Source organism: Triticum dicoccoides, chromosome 3B (assembly GCF_002162155.2).
Source record: "Triticum dicoccoides isolate Atlit2015 ecotype Zavitan chromosome 3B, WEW_v2.0, whole genome shotgun sequence".
In the NCBI taxonomy this organism is placed as follows: domain Eukaryota; kingdom Viridiplantae; phylum Streptophyta; class Magnoliopsida; order Poales; family Poaceae; genus Triticum; species Triticum dicoccoides.
This window is the reverse complement of record NC_041385.1, coordinates 18284480-18304950: the sequence shown is the minus strand read 5'-3', so window position 1 is coordinate 18304950 and position 20471 is coordinate 18284480. Positions and strand designations below refer to the sequence as shown.

The window sequence follows — 20471 nt, the reverse complement described above, 5'->3', positions numbered from 1 at the left end:
GCAGAAAACTTGCAGTTCAAGGCCCAGTCCACTATTCAAGTTGCTTACTAGTGTAGCATAGAGTTCTAGGTGGAAGCTCAACTTAACAGTCTCCACTGCAGTAGCGGTATATAAAATAGTGTTTTGGAACCAAAGGCAAATTTTGTGTGCCTCTCGGATCTAGTGGGGGATTGCTGGAATTTTTGTCTATTTGGGCCTAGCCCAATAGCAGTCTCAGAAATTCCTAATAAATCCTAGAGGCCCACGCAACCCATTCGTGCAAGGCAAGAGGTGGAACTAAAGTTTAGTCCCACCTTGCTAGTTTAGAGGGAGTTGGACCTCTTTATAAGGGAGGCTCCTTCCCCACTTGTATGAGCATGAGAACAAGATGGACATCCACGCGCACTCCTCCTCCGCTGCCCGCCTCGCCACGCCACGCCACGCCTCGCCTCGCCACGACGCGCCGCGGGTTGCGGGAATGAGCCGAGCCGATGTAAATTTTTGCCACGCACTACGGGTATACGAAAGGGCACGCGAAAGCTGAAACGTTTTGCTGTAGTGGAGATTGAATACGAACGGAGCACCTCTTCGCCTGCTGCCTGTTCGTTTCGGCTCCCTCGTTCTCTTCAGCTCCCAGTGCAGCCTCTCGCCTCCTTCTCTTGCGCCTATAAAAGGGATGTCGCTCCTCCCAGAGAGACGCACCAGAATCTCTTCCTCCTCTCGCCACAAGTTCCTGAGCACTGCGCTGTTGCTCCGTTCTTCCTCATCCCGGCTTGCAGCGTGCACCGCAGGTCGGGACAGTAGGCCTCCGAGACCGCACCTTTTGAGTCCTGTACGAGAGAAGGGTGGTAAGGTTTTTGGGGAGCGCTCAGCGCGACTACTGGCTGCTTCATCACAGACGATCCAGTCGTCGAGGACTACTTCCCCGATGGCGACTTCTTCCCCGACGTCCACGACCTCCTCAACGACATGGCAGGCAAGGACACCGACCCCAAGTCCAGCGCTTCTGCTGCTGCTGTGTAGTACGTGTTCTTCCCCTTTCTGTTAGAAGTCCTGCAACAGTTCTTGGCTCTAGTTTCTGCCCTATGTATGTTAGGTTCTATGTCGTATAAGCAACTTCATCTAGTGTCTATTCTAGATGTGTTTAGCTCAAGTTCATATATGCAGACGATGTTTACCTTCTCTCTGTCAGATTGCATGACTTGCTTTATATTTTCTATTTTAGTCATGCTTTATCTAGTATTTCTGTTAATAAAATATCATTCAGTAAATTGCTCATATTTCCAACAATCCAAAAACCTTATTATAGGCAATTTACCCCGAGTGGTTTTGCTGCTTCCATGAGACCTCCTATGTTTGAGGGTATCCACTATAAGAGGTGGCGCGTGAGAGCAGTCTTATGGTTTCAGACCATGAGCTACTATGACACCACTCTTGGAAAACCTGAAGGGGAGCAAGATGCCCAACAGGCACAAGCTTTTCAGAAAATGGATACCTTGTTTAAGGCTGCTCTCTTGAGTGTTCTTGGTGAGAACATTGTTGATGCTTATGCGTCAATTAATAATGGAAAAGATATGTGGGACGCACTCGAGGCCAAGTTTGGGGTCTCGGATGCCGGCACTGAGCTGTAAATCATGGAGCAATTCTATGATTACAGGATGACTGAAGAGCGCTCCGTGGTTGAGCAGGCTCATGAGATACAGTCATTTGCTAGAGAACTTGAGCACTTCAATTGCATGCTACCGGACAAGTTTGTTGCCGGGGGTATCATCACTAAGCTTCCTCCTTCATGGAGGAACTTTGCTACCTTACTGAAGCATAAGAGATAGGAGTTTTCTGTTCCGGATCTCATTGGTACTCTTGATGTGGAAAAAAAGGCGAGAGCAAAGGACACACGTTCTTGAGGTATTGAGGGAGGATCTAGTGCCAATCTGGTACAGAAGAAAAACTTCCAGTCCCACAAGTTCAAGAACAAGGGCAAGCTTGATGGTAAAGCAAAGTTTGATGGGAAGAACAAGGTTGTACAACACACGAACTTCAAGAAGAAGAGTGACAAGAAGAAAGGTGCTTGTCATGTGTGTGGAGATCCTGATCATTGGGCTCCTAGTTGTCCTAATCACTATGACAAGCGTCATCCTGGGAAAGGCGGCAAGACCGCTAATGTTGTCATTGGAGACACTGACATGAAGGATGCTGGGTATGGTATATTCCCCACTATTCTTTCAGTATGTCATTCTCCTGGTTGGTTGATTGACACGGGTGATAATGTGCATGTATGCGGTGATATTTCCATGTTTTCGTCTTTAGACCGCAGGGACTTCAACCATGCTGATGGGCAACGGTTCAAGTGCTTCTGTTCGTGGTGTTGGCATGGTCAATCTGAAGTTTACTTTGGGGAAGATCGTGCGGCTGAAGAACGTGCATTATGTCCCCTCCGTCAATAAAAATCTTGTTAGCGGATCTCTTCTGTGTAGAGATGGCTACAAGCTTGTCTTTGAGTCGAATAAATTTGTAATCTCCAAGTATGGAACCTTTGTTGGTAAAAGCTATGAGTCAGGAGGCATGTTTCGTTTATCCTTATCAGACGTTTGCAATGAAGTTGTTAATCATATTTGCAACAATAGTGAATCAAATGTGTGGCATTCACGTCTTTGTCATGTTAATTTTCGTTGCATGTCACGACTAGCGAAGTTGAACTTAATCCCTAGTTTCACCACTATCAAGGGATCTAAGTATCAAGTGTGTGTGCAAGCTAAGCAACGTCGTAAGTCTCACGTGACCGCGGAGACGAGAAATCTTGCACCACTAGAACTAATACATTCAGATCTATGTGAGATGAATGGTGTTTTGACAAAAGGTGGAAAGAAATATTTCATGACGTTAATTGACGACTCCACTTGATACTGCCGTGTGTATCTTCTGAAATCTAAGGATGAGGCTTTGAACTTTTTCAAGATCTATGAAGCTGAAGTGGAAAACCAACTTGATCGAAAAATCAAGAGGCTTAGGTCCGACCGTGGTGGAGAGTATTTTTCCAATGAATTTGATGCTTTTTGTGCGGAACATGGTATAATCCATGAGAGGACGCCTCCCTACTCACCTCAGTCAAATGGGGTGGCCGAAAGAAAGAACCGTACTCTAACTGATTTGGTTAACACCATGTTAGACACATCGGGTCTCTCCAAGGCATGGTGGGGGGAGGCGATATTGATTGCATGTCATGTCCTAAACCGAGTTCCCACAAAGAACAAAGAGATAACTCCATTCGAGGAATGGGAGAATAAAAGGTTAAAACTCTCTTATCTGCGAACATGGGGCTGTTTGGCGAAAGTCAATGTACCAATTCCAAAGAAGCGGAAGCTGGGACCAAAAACTGCAGATTGTGTTTTCCTGGGATATGCTTTTCATAGCATTGGCTATAGATTCTTGGTTGTAAAATCTGAGGTACCTGACATGCATATCAGTACGATCATGGAGTCGAATGATGCGACTTTCTTTGAAGATATCTTTCCCATGAAGGATATGGCTACCTCATCTAATCAGGAGATGCCTAGTTCATCGAATCAGGAACCAGTTACAATTACTGAACCTGCCATTTCGATGGAACACTTTGAAAGTCCTGTGGAGGAGAACAATGAAGTTCCTACTAGGAGCAATAGATAGAGGACTGCCAAGTCTTTTGGTGATGATTTTCTTGTGTATCTCATAGATGACACTCCCAGTTCTATTTCAGAGGCCTATGCATCTGAAGATGCTGACTACTGGAAGGAAGCGGTTCGTAGCGAGATGGATTCCATCTTAGCGAAGGAAACTTGGGAGATAACTGATCGTCCTTATGGGTGCAAACCTATAGGATGCAAATGGGTATTCAAGAAGAAGCTTAGGCCTGATGGTACTATTGAAAAGTACAAGGCTCGGCTCGTGGCAAAGAGTTATACCCAAAAGGAAGGTGAAGACTTCTTTGATACTTACTCACCTGTGGCTCGACTGACCACTATTCGAGTTTTACTTTCACTAGCTGCCTCACATGGTCTTCTCGTTCATCAAATGGATGTTAAGACTGCTTTCCTAAATGGAGAGTTGGATTAGGAAATTTATATGGAATAACCAGATGGGTTTGTAATAGATGGTCAGGAAGGGAAAGTTTGCAAGTTGCTAAAGTCTTTGTATGGACTCAAGCAAGCACCCAAACAGTGGCATGAGAAGTTCGGAAGAACTTTAACAGCTGCAGGCTTTGTTGTGAATGAAACTGACAAATGTGTGTACTATCACCATGGTGGGGCGAGGGAGTTATGCTTTGCTTGTATGTTGATGACATACTGATTTTCGGAACAAATCTGAATGTTATTAAGGAGGTCAAGGATTTCCTATCTCGCAGTTTTGAGATGAATGATTTAGGAGTAGCTGATGTCATTCTGAACATCAAGTTGTTGAGAGATGATGATGGTGGGATTACATTGCTTCAATCTCACTATGTGGAAAAGATCTTGAGTCGCTTTGGCTACAGTGACTGCAAGTCCTCTCCAACACCATATGATCCTAGTGTGTTGCTTCGAAAGAATCGAAGAATTGCTAGAGACCAATTGAAATATTCACAGATTATTGGCTCGCTTATGTACTTAGCCAGTGCTACGAGACCTGACATCTCTTTTGCTGTTAGCAAACTGAGCCGGTTTGTCTCAAAACCAGGAGATGTGCATTGGAAAGCTCTAGAGAGAGTTTTGCGTTATTTGAAAGGCACTGCAAATTATGGAATTCACTACACTGGGCATCCAAAGGTGCTTGAAGGGTATAGTGACTCAAACTGGATCTCAGATGCTGATGAGATAAAGGCCACGAGCGGTTATGTATTCACTCATGGAGGTGGCACTGTTTCTTGGAAGTCTTGCAAGCAGACCATCTTAACGAGGTCAACAATGGAAGCAGAACTCACATCACTAGATACAGCTACGGTCGAAGCAGATTGGATTTGTCGGCTCTTGAATGACTTACCGGTAGTTGAGAAACCTGTACTGGGTATCCTTATGAACTGTGACAATCAAACTGTGATCACTAAAGTGAGAAGTTCAAAGGATAACATGAAGTCATCAAGACACGTTCAGAGAAGGTTAAAGTCTGTCAGGAAAATGAAAAACTCCAGAGTTATTGCATTGGATTATATCCAAACGTCTAAAAATCTGGCAGATCATTTTACTAAGGGTCTATCACGTAATGTGATAGATAATGCATCGAGGGAGATGGGTATGAGACCCACAATATGAGTTGTTCACAGTGGTAACCTATTCTTTGTGATCAGGGATCCCGTGAATTAGATTTGGAAGACAAGCTGTTGGTCAACTGGGAGGAGAGTATCCTTACTGTTAAAATACCACTCCATGAAGATGCAATACTCTCCTAGTCTACATGGCAGGTTCATGTATATCTTAATGTGTTCTAAGTGGCTCTTTGAAGCAGAGATGTTGTCCTGCAGATCATCTTTTGAAGAACGCACCTATATGAGTCTGATTGTTAAACGTCGCAATCTATGAGAGTAGGGTTCTCTCTAGTAAACTCATGAAAGGTCACGGAGTATGACGCATAAACTCCACCCGCGGGGAAGACCCACGGTAGCCACATATCGGTCAAGGCTTTATGTGATGCTAGATTCGCAGAAAACATGCAGTTCAAGGCCCAATCCACTGTTCAAGTTGCTTACTAGTGTAGCATAGAGTTCTAGGTGGAAGTTCAACTTAACAGTCTCCACTGCAGTACCGGTATATAAAACAGTGTTTTGGAACCAAAGGCAAATTTTGTGTGCCTCTGGGATCTGGTGGGGGATTGCTGGAATTTTTGTCTATTTGGGCCTAGCCCAATAGCAGTTTCAGAAATTCCTAATAAATCCTAGAGGCCCACGCTGCTCATTCATGCAAGGCAAGACGTGGAACTAAAGTTTAGTCCCACCTTGCTAGTTTAGAGGGAGTTGGACCTCTTTATAAGGGGGACTCCTTCCCCACTTGTATGAGCATGAGAACAAGAGGGACATCCACGCACGCTCCTCCTCCGCCGCCCGCCTCGCCACGCCTCGTCACGACGCGTCGCGCCGTGCCGCGGGTTGCGGGAATGAGCCGAGCCGATGTAAATTTTGGCCACGCACTACGGGTATATGAAAGGGCACGCGAAAGCTGAAACGTTTTGTTGTAGTGGAGATTGAATACGAACGGCGCACCTCTTCACCTGCTGCCTGTTCGTTTCGTCTCCCTCGTTCTCTTCAGCTCCCAGTGCAGCCTCTCGCCTCCTTCTCTTGCGCCTACAAAAGGGAGGTCGCTCCTCTCAGAGAGACGCACCAGAATCTCTTCCTCCTCTCGCCACAAGTTCCTGAGCACTGCGCTGCTGCCACGTTCTTCCTCATCCCGGCTTGCGGCGTGCACCGCAGGTCGGGACAGTAGGCCTCCGAGACCGCACCTTTTGAGTCCTGTACGGGAGAAGGGTGATAAGGTTTTTGGGGAGCGCTCAGCGCGACTACTGGCTGCTTCATCATGGATGACCCGGTCGCCGAGGACTACTTCCCCAAGGACGGCTTCTTCCCCGACGTCCACGACCTCCTCAACGACATGGCAGGCGAGGACACCGACCCCAAGTCCAGCGCTTCTGCTGCTGCTGTGTCGTACGTGTTCTTCTCCTTTCTGTTAGAAGTCCTGCTACAGTTCTTGGCTCTAGTTTCTGCCCTATGTATGTTAGGTTCTATGTCGTATAAGCAACTTCATCTAGTGTCTGTTCTAGATGTGTTTAGCTCAAGTTCATATGTGCAGACGATGTTTACCTTCTCTCTGTCAGATTGCATGACTTGCTTTATATTTGCTATTTTAGTCATGCTTTATCTAGTATTTCTGTTAATAAAATCATTCGGTAAATTGCTCATATTTCCAACAATCCAAAAACCTTATTATAGGCAATTTATCCCGAGTGGTTTTGCTTCTTCCATGAGACCTCCTATGTTTGAGGGTATCCACTATAAGAGGTGGCGCGTGAGAGCAGTCTTATGGTTTCAGACCTTGAGCTGCTATGACGCCACTCTTGGCAAACCTGAAGGGGAGCAAGATGCCCAACAGGCACAAGCTTTTCAGAAAATGGATACCTTGTTTAAGGCTTCCCTCTTGAGTGTTCTTGGTGAGAACATTTTTGATGCTTATGCGTCAATTGATAATGGAAAAGATATGTGGGATGCACTCGAAGCCAAGTTTGGGGTCTAGGATGCCGGCACTGAGCTGTAAATCATGGAGCAATTCTATGATTACAGGATGACTGAAGAGCACTCCGTGGTTGAGCAGGCTCATGAGATACATTCATTTGCTAGAGAACTTGAGCACTTCAATTGCATGCTACCGGACAAGTTTGTTGCCGGGGGTATCATCACTAAGCTTCCTCCTTCATGGAGGAACTTTGCTACCTTACTGAAGCATAAGAGACAGGAGTTTTCCGTTCCGGATCTCATTGGTACTCTTGATGTGGAAGAAAAGACGAGAGCAAAGGACACACGTGCTCGAGGTATTGAGGGAGGCTCTAGTGCCAATCTTGTACAGAAGAAAAACTTCCAGTCCCACAAGTTCAAGAACAAGGGCAAGCTTGATGGTAAAGCAAAGTTTGATGGGAAGAACAAGGTTGTACAACACACGAACTTCAAGAAGAAGAGTGCCAAGAAGAAAGGTGCTTGTCATGTGTGTGGTGATCCTGATCATTGGGCTCCTAGTTGTCCTAATCGCTATGACAAGCGTCATCCTGGGAAAGGCGGCAAGACCGCTAATGTTGTCATTGGAGACACTGACATGAAGGATGTTGGTATGGTATATTCCCCACTATTCTTTCAGTATGTCATTCTCCTGATTGGTTGATTGACACGGGTGATAATGTGCATGTATGCGGTGATATTTCCATGTTTTCGTCTTATCAGACCGCAGGGACTTCAACCGTGTTGATGGGCAACGGTTCAAGTGCTTTTTTTCGTGGTGTTGGCACGGTCGATCTGAAGTTTACTTCGGGGAATATCGTGCGGCTGAAGAACATGCATTATGTCCCCTCCGTCAATAAAAATCTTGTTAGTGGATCTCATCTATGTAGACATGGCTACAAGCTTGTCTTTGAGTCGAATAAATTTGTAATCTCCAAGTATGTAACCTTTGTTGGTAAAGGCTATGAGTCAGGAGGCCTGTTTCGTTTATCCTTATCAGACGTTTGCAATAAAGTTGTTAATCATATTTGCAACAATAGTGAATCAAATGTGTGGCATTCACGTCTTTGTCATGTTAATTTTGGTTGCATGTCGCAACTAGCGAAGTTGAACTTAATCCCTAGTTTCACCACTGTCAAGGGATCTAAGTGTCAAGTGTGTGTGCAAGCTAAGCAACCTCGTAAGTCTCACGTGACTGCGGAGACGAGAAATCTTGCACCACTAGAACTAATACATTCAGATCTATGTGAAATGAATGGTGTTTTGACAAAAGGTGGAAAGAAATATTTCATAATGTTAATTGACGACTCCACTAGATACTGTCGTGTGTATCTTCTGAAATCTAAGGATGAGGCTTTGAACTTTTTCAAGATCTATAAAGCTGAAGTGGAAAACCAACTTGATCGAAAAATCAAGAGGCTTAGGTCCGACCGTGGTGGAGAGTATTTTTCCAATGAATTTGATGCTTTTTGTGTGGAACATGGTATAATCCATGAGAGGACGCCTCCCTACTCACCTCAGTCAAATGGGGTGGCCGAAAGAAAGAACCGTACTCTAACAGATTTGGTTAATGCCATGTTAGACACATTGGGTCTCTCCAAGGCATGGTGGGGGGAGGCGATATTGACTGCATGTCATGTCCTAAACCGAGTTCCCACAAAGAACAAAGAGATAACTCCATTCGAGGAATCGGAGAATAAAAGGTTAAAACTCTCTTATCTGCGAACATGGGGTTGTTTGGCGAAAGTCAATGTACCAATTCCAAAGAAGCGGAAGCTAGGACCAAAAACTGTGGATTGTGTTTTCCTGGGATATGCTTTTCATAGCATTGGCTATAGATTCTTGGTTGTAAAATATGAGGTACCTGACATGCATGTTGGTACGATCATGGAGTCGAATGATGCGACTTTCTTTGAAGATATCTTTCCCATGAAGGATATGGCTACCTCATCTAATCAGGAGATGCCTAGTTCATCGAATCAGGAACCAGTTACAATTACTGAACCTGCCATTTCGATGGAACACTTTGAAAGTCCTGTGGAGGAGAACAATGAAGTTCCTACTAGGAGCAAGAGACAGAGGACTGCCAAGTCTTTTGGTGATGATTTTCTTGTGTATCTCATAGATGACACTCCCAGTTCTATTTCAGAGGCCTATGCATCTGAAGATGCTGACTACTGGAAGGAAGCGGTTCGTAGCGAGATGGATTCCATCTTAGCGAATGAAACTTGGGAGATAACTGATCGTCCTTATGGGTGCAAACCTATAGGATGCAAATGGGTATTCAAAAAGAAGCTTAGGCCTGATGGTACTATTGAAAAGTACAATGCTCGGCTCGTGGCAAAGGGTTATACCCAAAAGGAAGGTGAAGACTTCTTTGATACTTACTCACCTGTGGCTCGACTGACCACTATTTGAGTTCTACTTTCACTAGCTGCCTCACATGGTCTTCTCGTTCATCAAATGGATGTTAAGACTGCTTTCACAAATGGAGAGTTGGATGAGGAAATTTATATGGAACAACCAGATGGGTTTGTAATAGATGGTCAGGAAGGGAAAGTGTGCAAGTTGCTGAAGTCTTTGTATGGACTCAAGCAAGCACCCAAACAGTGGCATGAGAAGTTCGAAAGAACTTTAACAGCTGCAGGCTTTGTTGTGAATGAAGCTGACAAATGTGTGTACTATCACCATGGTGGGGGCGAGGGAGTTATGCTTTGCTTGTATATTGATGACATACTGATTTTCGGAACAAATCTGAATGTTATTAAGGAGGTCAAGGATTTCCTATCTCGCAGTTTTGAGATGAAGGATTTAGGAGTGGCTGATGTCATTCTGAACATCAAGTTGTTGAGAGATGATGATGGTGGGATTACCTTGTTTCAATCTCACTATGTGGAAAAGATCTTGAGTCGCTTTGGCTATAGTGACTCCAAGTCCTCTCCAACACCATATGATGCTAGTGTGTTGCTTCGAAAGAATCGACGAATTGCTAGAGACCAATTGAAATATTCACAGATTATTGGCTCGCTTATGTACTTAGCCAGTGCTACGAGACCTGACATCTCTTTTGCTGTTAGCAAACTGAGCCGGTTTGTCTCAAAACTAGGAGATGTGCATTGGAAAGCTCTAGAGAGAGTTTTGCGTTATTTGAAAGGCACTGGAAATTATGGAATTCACTACACTGGGCATCCAAAGGTGCTTGAAGGGTATAGTGACTCAAACTAGATCTCAGATGCTGATGAGATAAAGGCCACGAGCGGTTATGTATTCACTCATGGAGGTGGCACTGTTTCTTGAAAGTCTTGCAAGCAGACCATCTTAACGAGGTCAACAATGGAAGCAGAACTCACATCACTAGATACAGCTACGGTCGAAGCAGATTGGCTTCGGCGGCTCTTGAATGACTTACCGGTAGTTGAGAAACCTGTACCCGGTATCCTTATGAACTGAGACAATCACACTGTGATCACTAAAGTGAGAAGTTCAAAGGATAACATGAAGTCATCAAGACACGTTCAGAGAAGGTTAATGTCTGTCAGGAAAATGAAAAACTCTGGAGTTATTGCATTGGATTAGATCCAAACGTCTAAAAATCTGGCAGATCCTTTTACTAAGGGTCTATCACGTAATGTGATAGATAATGCATCGAGGGAGATGGGTATGAGACCCACAATATGAGTTGTTCACAGTGGTAACCTATTCTTTGTGATCGGGGATCCCGTGAATTAGATGTGGAAGACAAGTTGTTGGTCAACTGGGAAGAGAGTATCCTTACTGTTAAAATACCACTCCATGAAGATGCAATACTCTCCTAATCTACATGGCAGGTTGATGTATTTCTTAATGTGTTCTAAGTGGCTCTTTGAAGCAGAGATGCTGTCCTGCAGAACATCTTTTGATGAACGCACCTATATGAGTCTGATTGTTAAACGTCGCAATCTATTAGAGTAGGATTCTCTCTAGTAAATTCATGAAAGGTCACGGAGTATGACACATAAACTCCACCCGCGGGGAAGACCCACGGTAGCCACGTATCGGTCAAGGCTTTATGTGAAGCTAGATTCGCAGAAAACTTGCAGTTCAAGGCCTAGTCCACTGTTCAAGTTGCTTACTAGTGTAGCATAGAGTTCTAGGTGGAAGTTCAACTTAACAGTCTCCACTGCAGTACCGGTATATAAAACAGTGTTCTGGAACCAAAGGCAAATTTTGTGTGCCTCTGGGATCTGGTGGGGGATTGCTGGAATTTTTGTCTATTTGGGCCTAGCCCAATAGCAGTTTCAGAAATTCCTAATAAATCCTAGAGGCCCACGCAGCTCATTCGTGCAAGGCAAGACGTGGAACTAAAGTTTAGTCCCACCTTGCTAGTTTAGAGGGAGTTGGACCTCTTTATAAGGGAGACTCCTTCCCCACTTGTATGAGCATGAGAACAAGAGGGACATCCACGCACGCTCCTCCTCCGCCGCCCGCCTCGCCACGCCTCGTCACGACGCGCCGCGCCGTGCCGCGGGTTGCGGGAATGAGCCGAGCCGATGTAAATTTTGGCCACGCACTACGGGTATACGAAAGGGCACGCGAAAGTTGAAACGTTTTGTTGTAGTGGAGATTGAATACGAACGGCGCACCTCTTCACCTGCTGCCTGTTCGTTTCATCTCCCTCGTTCTCTTCAGCTCCCAGTGCAGCCTCTCGCCTCCTTCTCTTGCGCCTATAAAAGGGAGGTCGCTCCTCTCAGAGAGACGCACCAGAATCTCTTCCTCCTCTCGCCACAAGTTCCTGAGCACTGCGCTGCTGCCACGTTCTTCCTCATTCCGGCTTGTGGCGTGCACCGCAGGTCGGGACAGTAGGCCTCCGAGATCGCACCTTTTGAGTCCTGTATGGGAGAAGGGTGATAAGGTTTTTGGGGAGCGCTCAGCGCGACTACTGGCTGCTTCATCACGGACGATCCGGTCGCCGAGGACTACTTCCCCGACGACGACTTCTTCCCCGACGTCCACGACCTCCTCAACGACATGGCAGGCGAGGACACCGACCCCAAGTCCAGCGCTTCTGCTGCTGCTGTGCCGTACGTGTTCTTCTCCTTTCTGTTAGAAGTCCTGCTACAGTTCTTGGCTCTAGTTTCTGCCCTACGTATGTTAGGTTCTATGTCGTATAAGCAACTTCATCTAGTGTCTGTTCTAGATGTGTTTAGCTCAAGTTCATATATGCAGACGATGTTTACCTTCTCTGTCAGATTGCATGACTTGCTTTATATTTGCTATTTTAGTCATGCTTTATCTAGTATTTCTGTTAATAAAATCATTCGGTAAATTGCTCATATTTGCAACAACTAGTGTAGTGTCAAAAACCGTTTATATTGTGGGACAGAGGGAGTAGCTTCATAATTTAAGAATTGATACAGTTTGTTTCCTTAGATCCTTAGGATCCAAGTCTGTTTCATTTACTTGTAGCTGGGATAAGGTCCTTAGGATCCAAGTCTATTTCGTTTACTTGTCATCCGAGTTGATCGGCCTGGCGTATATAATGGCACCCTTGTCTTTGCCTGGGTGCCGTACCTCCACCAGATGGTTCCAGGGCGGTGAGACTTTCGGCCTTGCCCTTCTGGTGAACGGCCATAAAACCCTGTACCACTACAGGCCCCAACCATAGTGACATTCTCTTAATGTCAGTTTCGACTTGGACTTGCATATTTTTGTTCTAATTAAGGAACTATAGAGTATTTGCATTTTCCTAAAAGCGTATAGGGGATTCCGTTTGTATATATTAGCTTGCATCTTGGTACTGAGTACTGAGTAGATTAGTGATTAGACTACTGCGCGGAGGTGGTGTTTTGGCTCATAGGTGTACATACACTTACTGTGAAATATATATAAGAAATACATTTCAAAATGTTAAAAAAAATTGAACGATAATTTCACGTGTACATCTTGACATTCTATGTCCGCACACAAACTTTCGCAAAGAAAGAATATTTTTTGTGGCATGTATAGAAAAGATAAAAAATGTCTTGTGAATAGCTGTAATGAAGCATAGTTTTTTTCTTTTTTACACAAGCCACAAAAAATGTCCTTTTTCACCGAAACTTTGTGCACGAACATATAATGTATGGATGTACATGCAGGATTTTTTTTAATTTTTTTAACTTTTAACAATGTGTATTTAGACAATGGTTGCATATACACCTATGAGCCAAAGTGAATTTCCACTAGTGCCCTTAATACGTTGCTGCAAGCTCTAGTATTACAGTCCACTTACCATGGGCTATTACATTTCTAACTGCTGCTTATTTGTTTGTGAGCAGAGACTTGACCGAACGGGCCTGTATTGCTGGAGGCAATCCAATGCTGGTGGAATCTCTCGCGGAGCCTAAATGGTCTCCAAAAGGTGCCATTTGCCAGCTAAATTTGCCTTTATTCCTTGTTATTTTCTTAAAGAAATGTTACTATGCTTACTTGGGTGATAAAGACGTTCCTCATAAGTATACTATTTTGCTCTTTCGTTTTGTTTCTGAAGTTAGCACTTTTTTTTGCACATCATCATGGTTTCTAAAGTAGTGTTCTTGAACAAAGTCAAACAACCTGACAAGAATTTACATATCTTTTCGCATTCTTACTCTAGTTGCGCTTCTTCGTGGTTTCAGTACACTCTTCTATTTGGCGATCAGATTGTTTTATGTTATGTTGAGATTCACGTCACTAGTTTCTGTTGGTCTGACAGTTTATTGATTCGACATTTCTTGGAACTGCCTTAGCTAAATGGACTGTCATAGTTTGTATCCATAACATAGGAATTTTTCTCTATAGATCAAAAAAGGTTATCTTCAATATGGAAGTGCATATGTGCTATAGTTTTCCGGGACTTCTGTTCACAGTTCACACTGCCTAGTGATTGAACTGTTTGATTGCCTATACAACTTTAGTGTTAATATATTTGCTTCTAAAACAATCAGGTGGCTACTGACTACTAGAATTTGATCATGGCTTGAAACATGCAAACTTGCAGGAGAACTATTCTTCATAACTGACAGAGGGAGTGGATTCTGGAACATTTATAAATGGGTAATTTGGTTTTCTTTCAGTACTTGAGCTCTGTTTTTCATAACTGGCAGAGGGAGTGGACAAAGAATGGGACATACATTTTCATGACGTTATTAGTGTTTTGTGTCATGGAGATTGGATTAATAACTTCAAATGTCATGACGCGTGGCATGGCGGTTAAATACTACATTCTTTGTCATCATCTGATCTTTGTTTGCGCAAAATATCTCTGCACTTTGTATCAGGTTGAACACAGCAATGAGGTTGTTCCGGCGTACACATTAGATGCTGAGTTCACAAGACCATTGTGGCTTTTTCGCAACAGCTCTTACGCTTTTCTTGGAAAGAGCAATCACATTATTTTAACTTACAGGTTCTGATAATTCTATAAAGTTGTTTGTTTCATTGTCATATTTTGTTGATGAAACATCTTTAAATACAATCCCAATACCGATGTAACACAGGCAGCTCGGAAGGTCATATCTTGGTGTTCTAGATTGTGATTGAGGCTCGGTTTCATTGGTCGACACCCCTTTCTCCGATTTGTCCAATGTGGTAAGCACTAGAATCTGCAGGTCCTCTATCTGAAGTTTTTGTTTCATTTATGCACTGTGTCATGTTACTTCAATTTCATGCTGGTGGTTGAAATGACCTCTTCCGTGTTCTGGCAGGTGTAGTTGCCGATCGACCGAATCAGAGGGAGAGAGAGATCACTGGGGAGGAAGAACACTCGAAGTTTTGTGTTGCCACACTTGCGCAGCTTTTCTGTTGTATTTCCCACGTCTTATGCAGATTACAAGACTGGACTAACTACCTCCTGGCCTGGCTACTGCGATCCGCTTCTATCGCTCCATCTAGCGACGGGATCAATCAGAGGCCACGACCAGGAGGATAACTCGTAACAGAGAGGCGCAGCTCTCCACTACTTGCATGACCGTGCATGCATTATTACAAAACAGAAAAACAAACTACGCTGCATGCAATGAGATTATCTAGGCTAACATTTCACCCCCTTAATCTCACTGCACTGCGCCGATCATCCCTAACCTCTGCCGCATTTCAATGAAATGGACGCGCCCGAGCGCCTTGGTCAGTGCATCGGCGAGCTGATCTTGGGTTCCCACATGATCTATCTCCACCTGCTTCTTCTCCATGCAATCTCGCACAAAGTGAAACTTAACGTCTATGTGTTTGCTTCGATCATGATGGACTGGGTTCTTGCTCAGGGCTATGGCTGACTTGTTATCAACCAAAAGCTTGAAGTGTGCTGGCGAGGTTCCTGTGATATCCTCTAGCAGCCGGCTCAGCCACAGTCCCTGACAGGTAGCTGCTGCAATCGCTACATATTCTGCTTCACAAGAGGAGAGGGCAACGATCCTTTGCTTCTGAGAGATCCAAGTCACCAGATTCTTTCCAAGGAAGAAGACGTGCCCAGAAGTGCTTTTCCGATCACCAGTGTCCCCAGCATGGTCGCTATCACTGAATCCCAACAGTTCAGCAGCTCCATGGCCTTTCTTGTAGCTGCACCCGTAGTGCAGTGTGCCCTTGATGTATCGTAGGATCTGCTTGACTGCTTCCCAGTGGTGTATGCTTGGCTTGTCCATAAATCTGCTCACAATGCCCACTGAATGTGCAATGTCTGGCCTCGTGTTTACAAGGTAGCGCAGACTCCCAATTACTCTGCGATACAGAGTGGCATCAAACAGATCTCCTTCGCCTTCTTTCTTCAGCTTGAGGCGACAGTCCATTGGCGTGTGACAACTGTTGCAGTTGCTCATATCTGCTATTTCCAGAATCTTGCTTGCATAACTCTTCTGACTCAGGATGATTCCGCTGCTGCTCTGCTTTACTTCTATACCCAGATAATAACTCAGTTGTCCAAGATCACTCATCTTAAAGAGTTGCTTCATCTGGTCCTTGAAGGAGATTATATCTGCTGCATTTGTTCCTGTGATGATCAGATCATCGACATAGACCCCCACCAGCAGAAACGATTTTGTGTTACCTCGTCTGTACACTGCATGCTCGAGACCGCTCCGTGTGAAACCAAGAGAGGAGAGAGTCTCATCGAGCTTTGCATACCATGCTCGTGGCGCCTGATGCAGCCCATACAGTGCTTTGCGGAGACGCAGCACACTTCCTTCCTTGCCGGTCACCTCGTACCCTGGCGGCTGAGCAACATAAACCTCCTATGTAAGATCTCCGTTTAGAAAGGCTGATTTTACGTCCATGTGGTGGACTTCCCATCCTGAATGTGCAGCAAGAGCTAGCAGCAGGCGCACTGTCTCCATGCGGGCTACAGGGGCGAACACTTCCTCAAAATCCACCCCCTGACGCTGGACATACCGCTTTGCGACGAGACGAGCCTTGTGTTTAACCACATTGCCAGCCGGATCGCGTTTAACTCGATACACCCACTTCAGTCTGATTGCCTTATGCCCATCTGGAAGCTGAGCAAGCTCCCATGTCCCGTTGTTGATGATGGATTCCATCTCAACGTCCATGGCGCCCTTCCACGGCTTGCTGGCGAGTGCTTCATCCACGTTGCACGGCTCCTCGGCGCTGAACAGACAGCGCACGAGCAAACAACGCTCGAACTGCTCGCGTACTGCCTCGTCTTCAGTCTCCTCCAGTACACTCTTGAAACTCCGATAACGGACTGGCTGCCCCGTGGGCACATCGTGCCGCGAGTCGTGTGATGGAAGCGCGCTCTCGCCACCTGACGAGTCCGCAGGCGTCACCAGCCCGGACTGCGACGAGTCAGGCGTGCTCACCACCGGTGTGGCGACGGTAGTTGATCGTGGCGTCCCCAAGGCTGGTGTAGAGGGTGTCGCCGCTCCCCGAGGAGTGACCGTCGGGGTAGATGACCCGCTATCGACCTCCTGGACACCGTTCTCCGTGCTGTAGACCACGGTGAAAGTCGCCGGTGCGGTGGTGACCGCGCTCGTGGTTTGAGCGCTCCACTCCCATGGCCTGCTCTCCTCAAAAATGATGTCACGCGTTACCTGGACCTTCTTGGTGGCTGGATCGTAAGCTCGATACGCCTTGGAGCCTTCCTCATAGCCAACAAACACCATTGGTGTCGATCGATCGCTGAGTTTGGTGATGCCGGTGCCGACGCGCTTCACATGAACCGTGCACCGAAACGTGCGCAGGTGCTGCACATTGGGCTTACGGCCGTGCCACGCCTCATAGGGCGTGACACCCTCCAAGCTTCTGGTTGGCGCGCGGTTAAGCAGATACACTGCTGTTCTCACCGCCTCTGCCCAGAAGAACGCCGGCATGCCCATGCTTTTCATCATGCACCTGGCCATCTCCACCACCGTTTGATTACGGCGTTCGACAACGCCGTTCTGCTGTGGCGTGTACGGCGCGGTGGTGAAGTGCATGATGCCGCTCTGTTCGCAGTACTCTTTAAACTCGATTGAGTTGAACTCGCCACCGCGATCTGATCTGAATGCGCGCAGCCTACGGTCGCCGTCGGCCTCGGCCATCACCTTGATTTTCTTGAAGCGGGAGTACGCCTCATCCTTGGATCTCAGAAGTTCTAACCACATGTAGCGGCTGTAATCATCTACCACGAGCAGAAAATACTTGTTACCTCCCGGTGTTGTTGGAGTGATCGGCCCGCACAAGTCTGTGTGTACAAGCTCCAGGCCACGCTCGGCTCGGTACGCCGTGGCCTGTGGGAAGGGTGCTCGATGTTGCTTTCCCAGAGCGCAGCCGTCACAGTATTCGGCCACTCGATCGATCGCCGGCATACCGCGCACCAGTTGCTTCGTGGTCATGGCCCGGAGCGCACGAAAGTGGAGATGCCCCATGCGAGCATGCCACCTCCAGGTAGCATCGTCGCCTTGGGCCATGAGACACGCTGGTGAGTCGATGGTGAGCACACCGGTGTACAGGCGGTTGCCGGAGCGCTTGATGTGCGCCAGGATGCGCCGCGCCAGTCCAGTACAGCCATGACTCCGTTCGCGATGTTGATGATGCAGCCCGCCTCATCCAGCTGCCCCACGGAGACAATGTTCGTCCGCAGGCTTGGGATGTAGAAGACGTCGGTGAGCGCGCGCTGATCGCCGCCCTGGCAGCGGAATACAACACTGCCTCGCCCACAGATGGCCACGACCGAACCGTCGCCGAATTTCACCGACCCGTGCACAGTTTCGTCGAGAGATGAGAAGACATGCCGATCGCCAGTCATGTGGCTGCTCGCACCGGTGTCGAAGAACCACACGCCATCCGGTGACGGGACAGGCATGACTTTCTCCTCATTGAGGTACACGTGCTGTGGTGCAACAAGCTGTGTTGCGCCCACTGTGGTGACTATGGCCATATATAGGCCTGGATCATGCTCGGCACTGGCTTGTGCGAGGTTGGCTTGCTCCTGCTTGCCCTTCTCATCCTCGTCCTTGAGCCTGGTGCGACAGTCCTTCTTCCAATGCCCCGGCTTGTTGCAGTAATGACATTTGCCTTTCTTCTTTCCACCGGAGTTGCCGGATCCGCCCGCGCCCGTGTTCGGCGGCGCAGGCCTGCCGCCGCTCTGAAACTTGTTCTTGGCTGGCGGCTTGTGTTTGTTGTTGTTGCCCGATGATGACCCGCCTGATCCGAGCTGCCGCTCGCGCGCGTCCCACTTCGCAGAGGTTTACATGAGGCGCGCGTCGGACTGCGCCGGGTCGTCGAGATCGTAGTGATCTTCACACGCAGACAGGCGCCCAGTTAGCTCTTCAATGGTCATCGTCTTGAGGTCGATCAGTGACTCGATCGCCATAGCCATCTGCCTGTATTTGCGAGGCACGACGCGGAGAAACTTCTGGACCGCCTTGTGCTCCGTCACCGGGTCGCCGTACATCTCGAGGTCGGCGACGAGGCCGGAGAGCCGCAGCGCGAAATCTTCGACGGACTCGCCGTCCTTGAAACGAAGATCCTCGAATTCCCGGCGCCGCACCTAGGCCTTGGCCTCGCGCGCGCGCTCGCTGCCCATCCGGAGCGTCTTGATCGTCTCCCAGGCCTTCTTGGCCGTGTCCTTGGCGGCCAGCACGCGGATCATCTCCGGCGGCACGCCGGAGAGGATGATCTGCATCGCGCCGGTCGTCGTGCTCATCGGCGGCGGCGTCAGTCACCGCAGGCCAGACACGTGCCACCTGCAGCTTGACCTGCATGACGAGGGACCATTCCATGTAGTTGGTGCGGGTGAGGACCATGGATGATGAAGAGGTCTCACTCTCCCGCACAACCCGCTCGACGATGCGGAGCTCGTCGCTCCCGCTGCCCGTCAGACGCGCCACCGGCACTGTGGACAGCGGCGTCTTTGGCGCGACTTCGTCCCGCCCTTACTCTTCTTCTCCTTCTCTGAGTCACTGTCGGACATGGCCGCCGCGGATCAGACACCGCCGGCCACCGGAGCAGGGATCGAACACCGTAGCTCTGATGCCAAATGTAGTTGCCGATCGACCGAATCAGATGGAGAGAGAGAGAGAGATCGCTGGGGAGGAAGAACACTCGAAGTTTTGTGCTGCCACACTTGCGCAGCTTTTCTGTTGTATTTCCCACGTCTTATGCAGATTACAAGACTGGACTAACTACCTCCTGGCCTGGCTACTGCGATCCGCTTCTATCGCTCCATCCAGCGACGGGATCAATCAGAGGCCATGACCAGGAGGATAACTCGCAACAGAGAGGCGCAGCTCTCCACTACTTGCATGACCGTGCATGCATTATTACAAAACAGAAAAACAAACTACGCTGCATGCAATGAGATTATCTAGGCTAACAGCAGGTTGCTGGAAATGATTACTTCTATATCGAAGGTGCATCTGCAAGTGTCCCAATGTCAATTGCAAAGGTGTCTAGGATGTGACATCCACATTATTGGTTATGTACCGATGATGTATTACAGCATCAACTAATGAAACATGTATGTGTTTCTTTCCAGGTGACTTTGGATAAGAACAAAACAAAAGCAATTAGTTTCTCAATAGTATGGTCTTCCTCACCAGATGTTGTGCAGTATAGACCTTTCTTCAGCACCCCAGAATTTATTGAGTCTCCTACATCCAGCCCTGGGCAGAAGGCGTATGCCTATTTCTACCCACCTTTGAATCCCATGTTTCAAGGTTTACCAGATGAAAAACCTCCATTGCTGGTCAAAACGCATGGTAAGGGAATTACTGGACCCTTTTGATGTCTCAAAATAATTATTCGTACTCAATTTCAGTGTGGCATGCACGTGCGGCATGCTTGTGTGTGTGTGCACGCG

At 47.1% G+C, this 20471-nt stretch overlaps 1 pseudogene; it reads left to right on the top strand.

Moving 5' to 3' along the window:
* Positions 1 to 20471, top strand: part of LOC119279111 — a 31655-nt pseudogene that overhangs the window by 8161 nt on the left and 3023 nt on the right.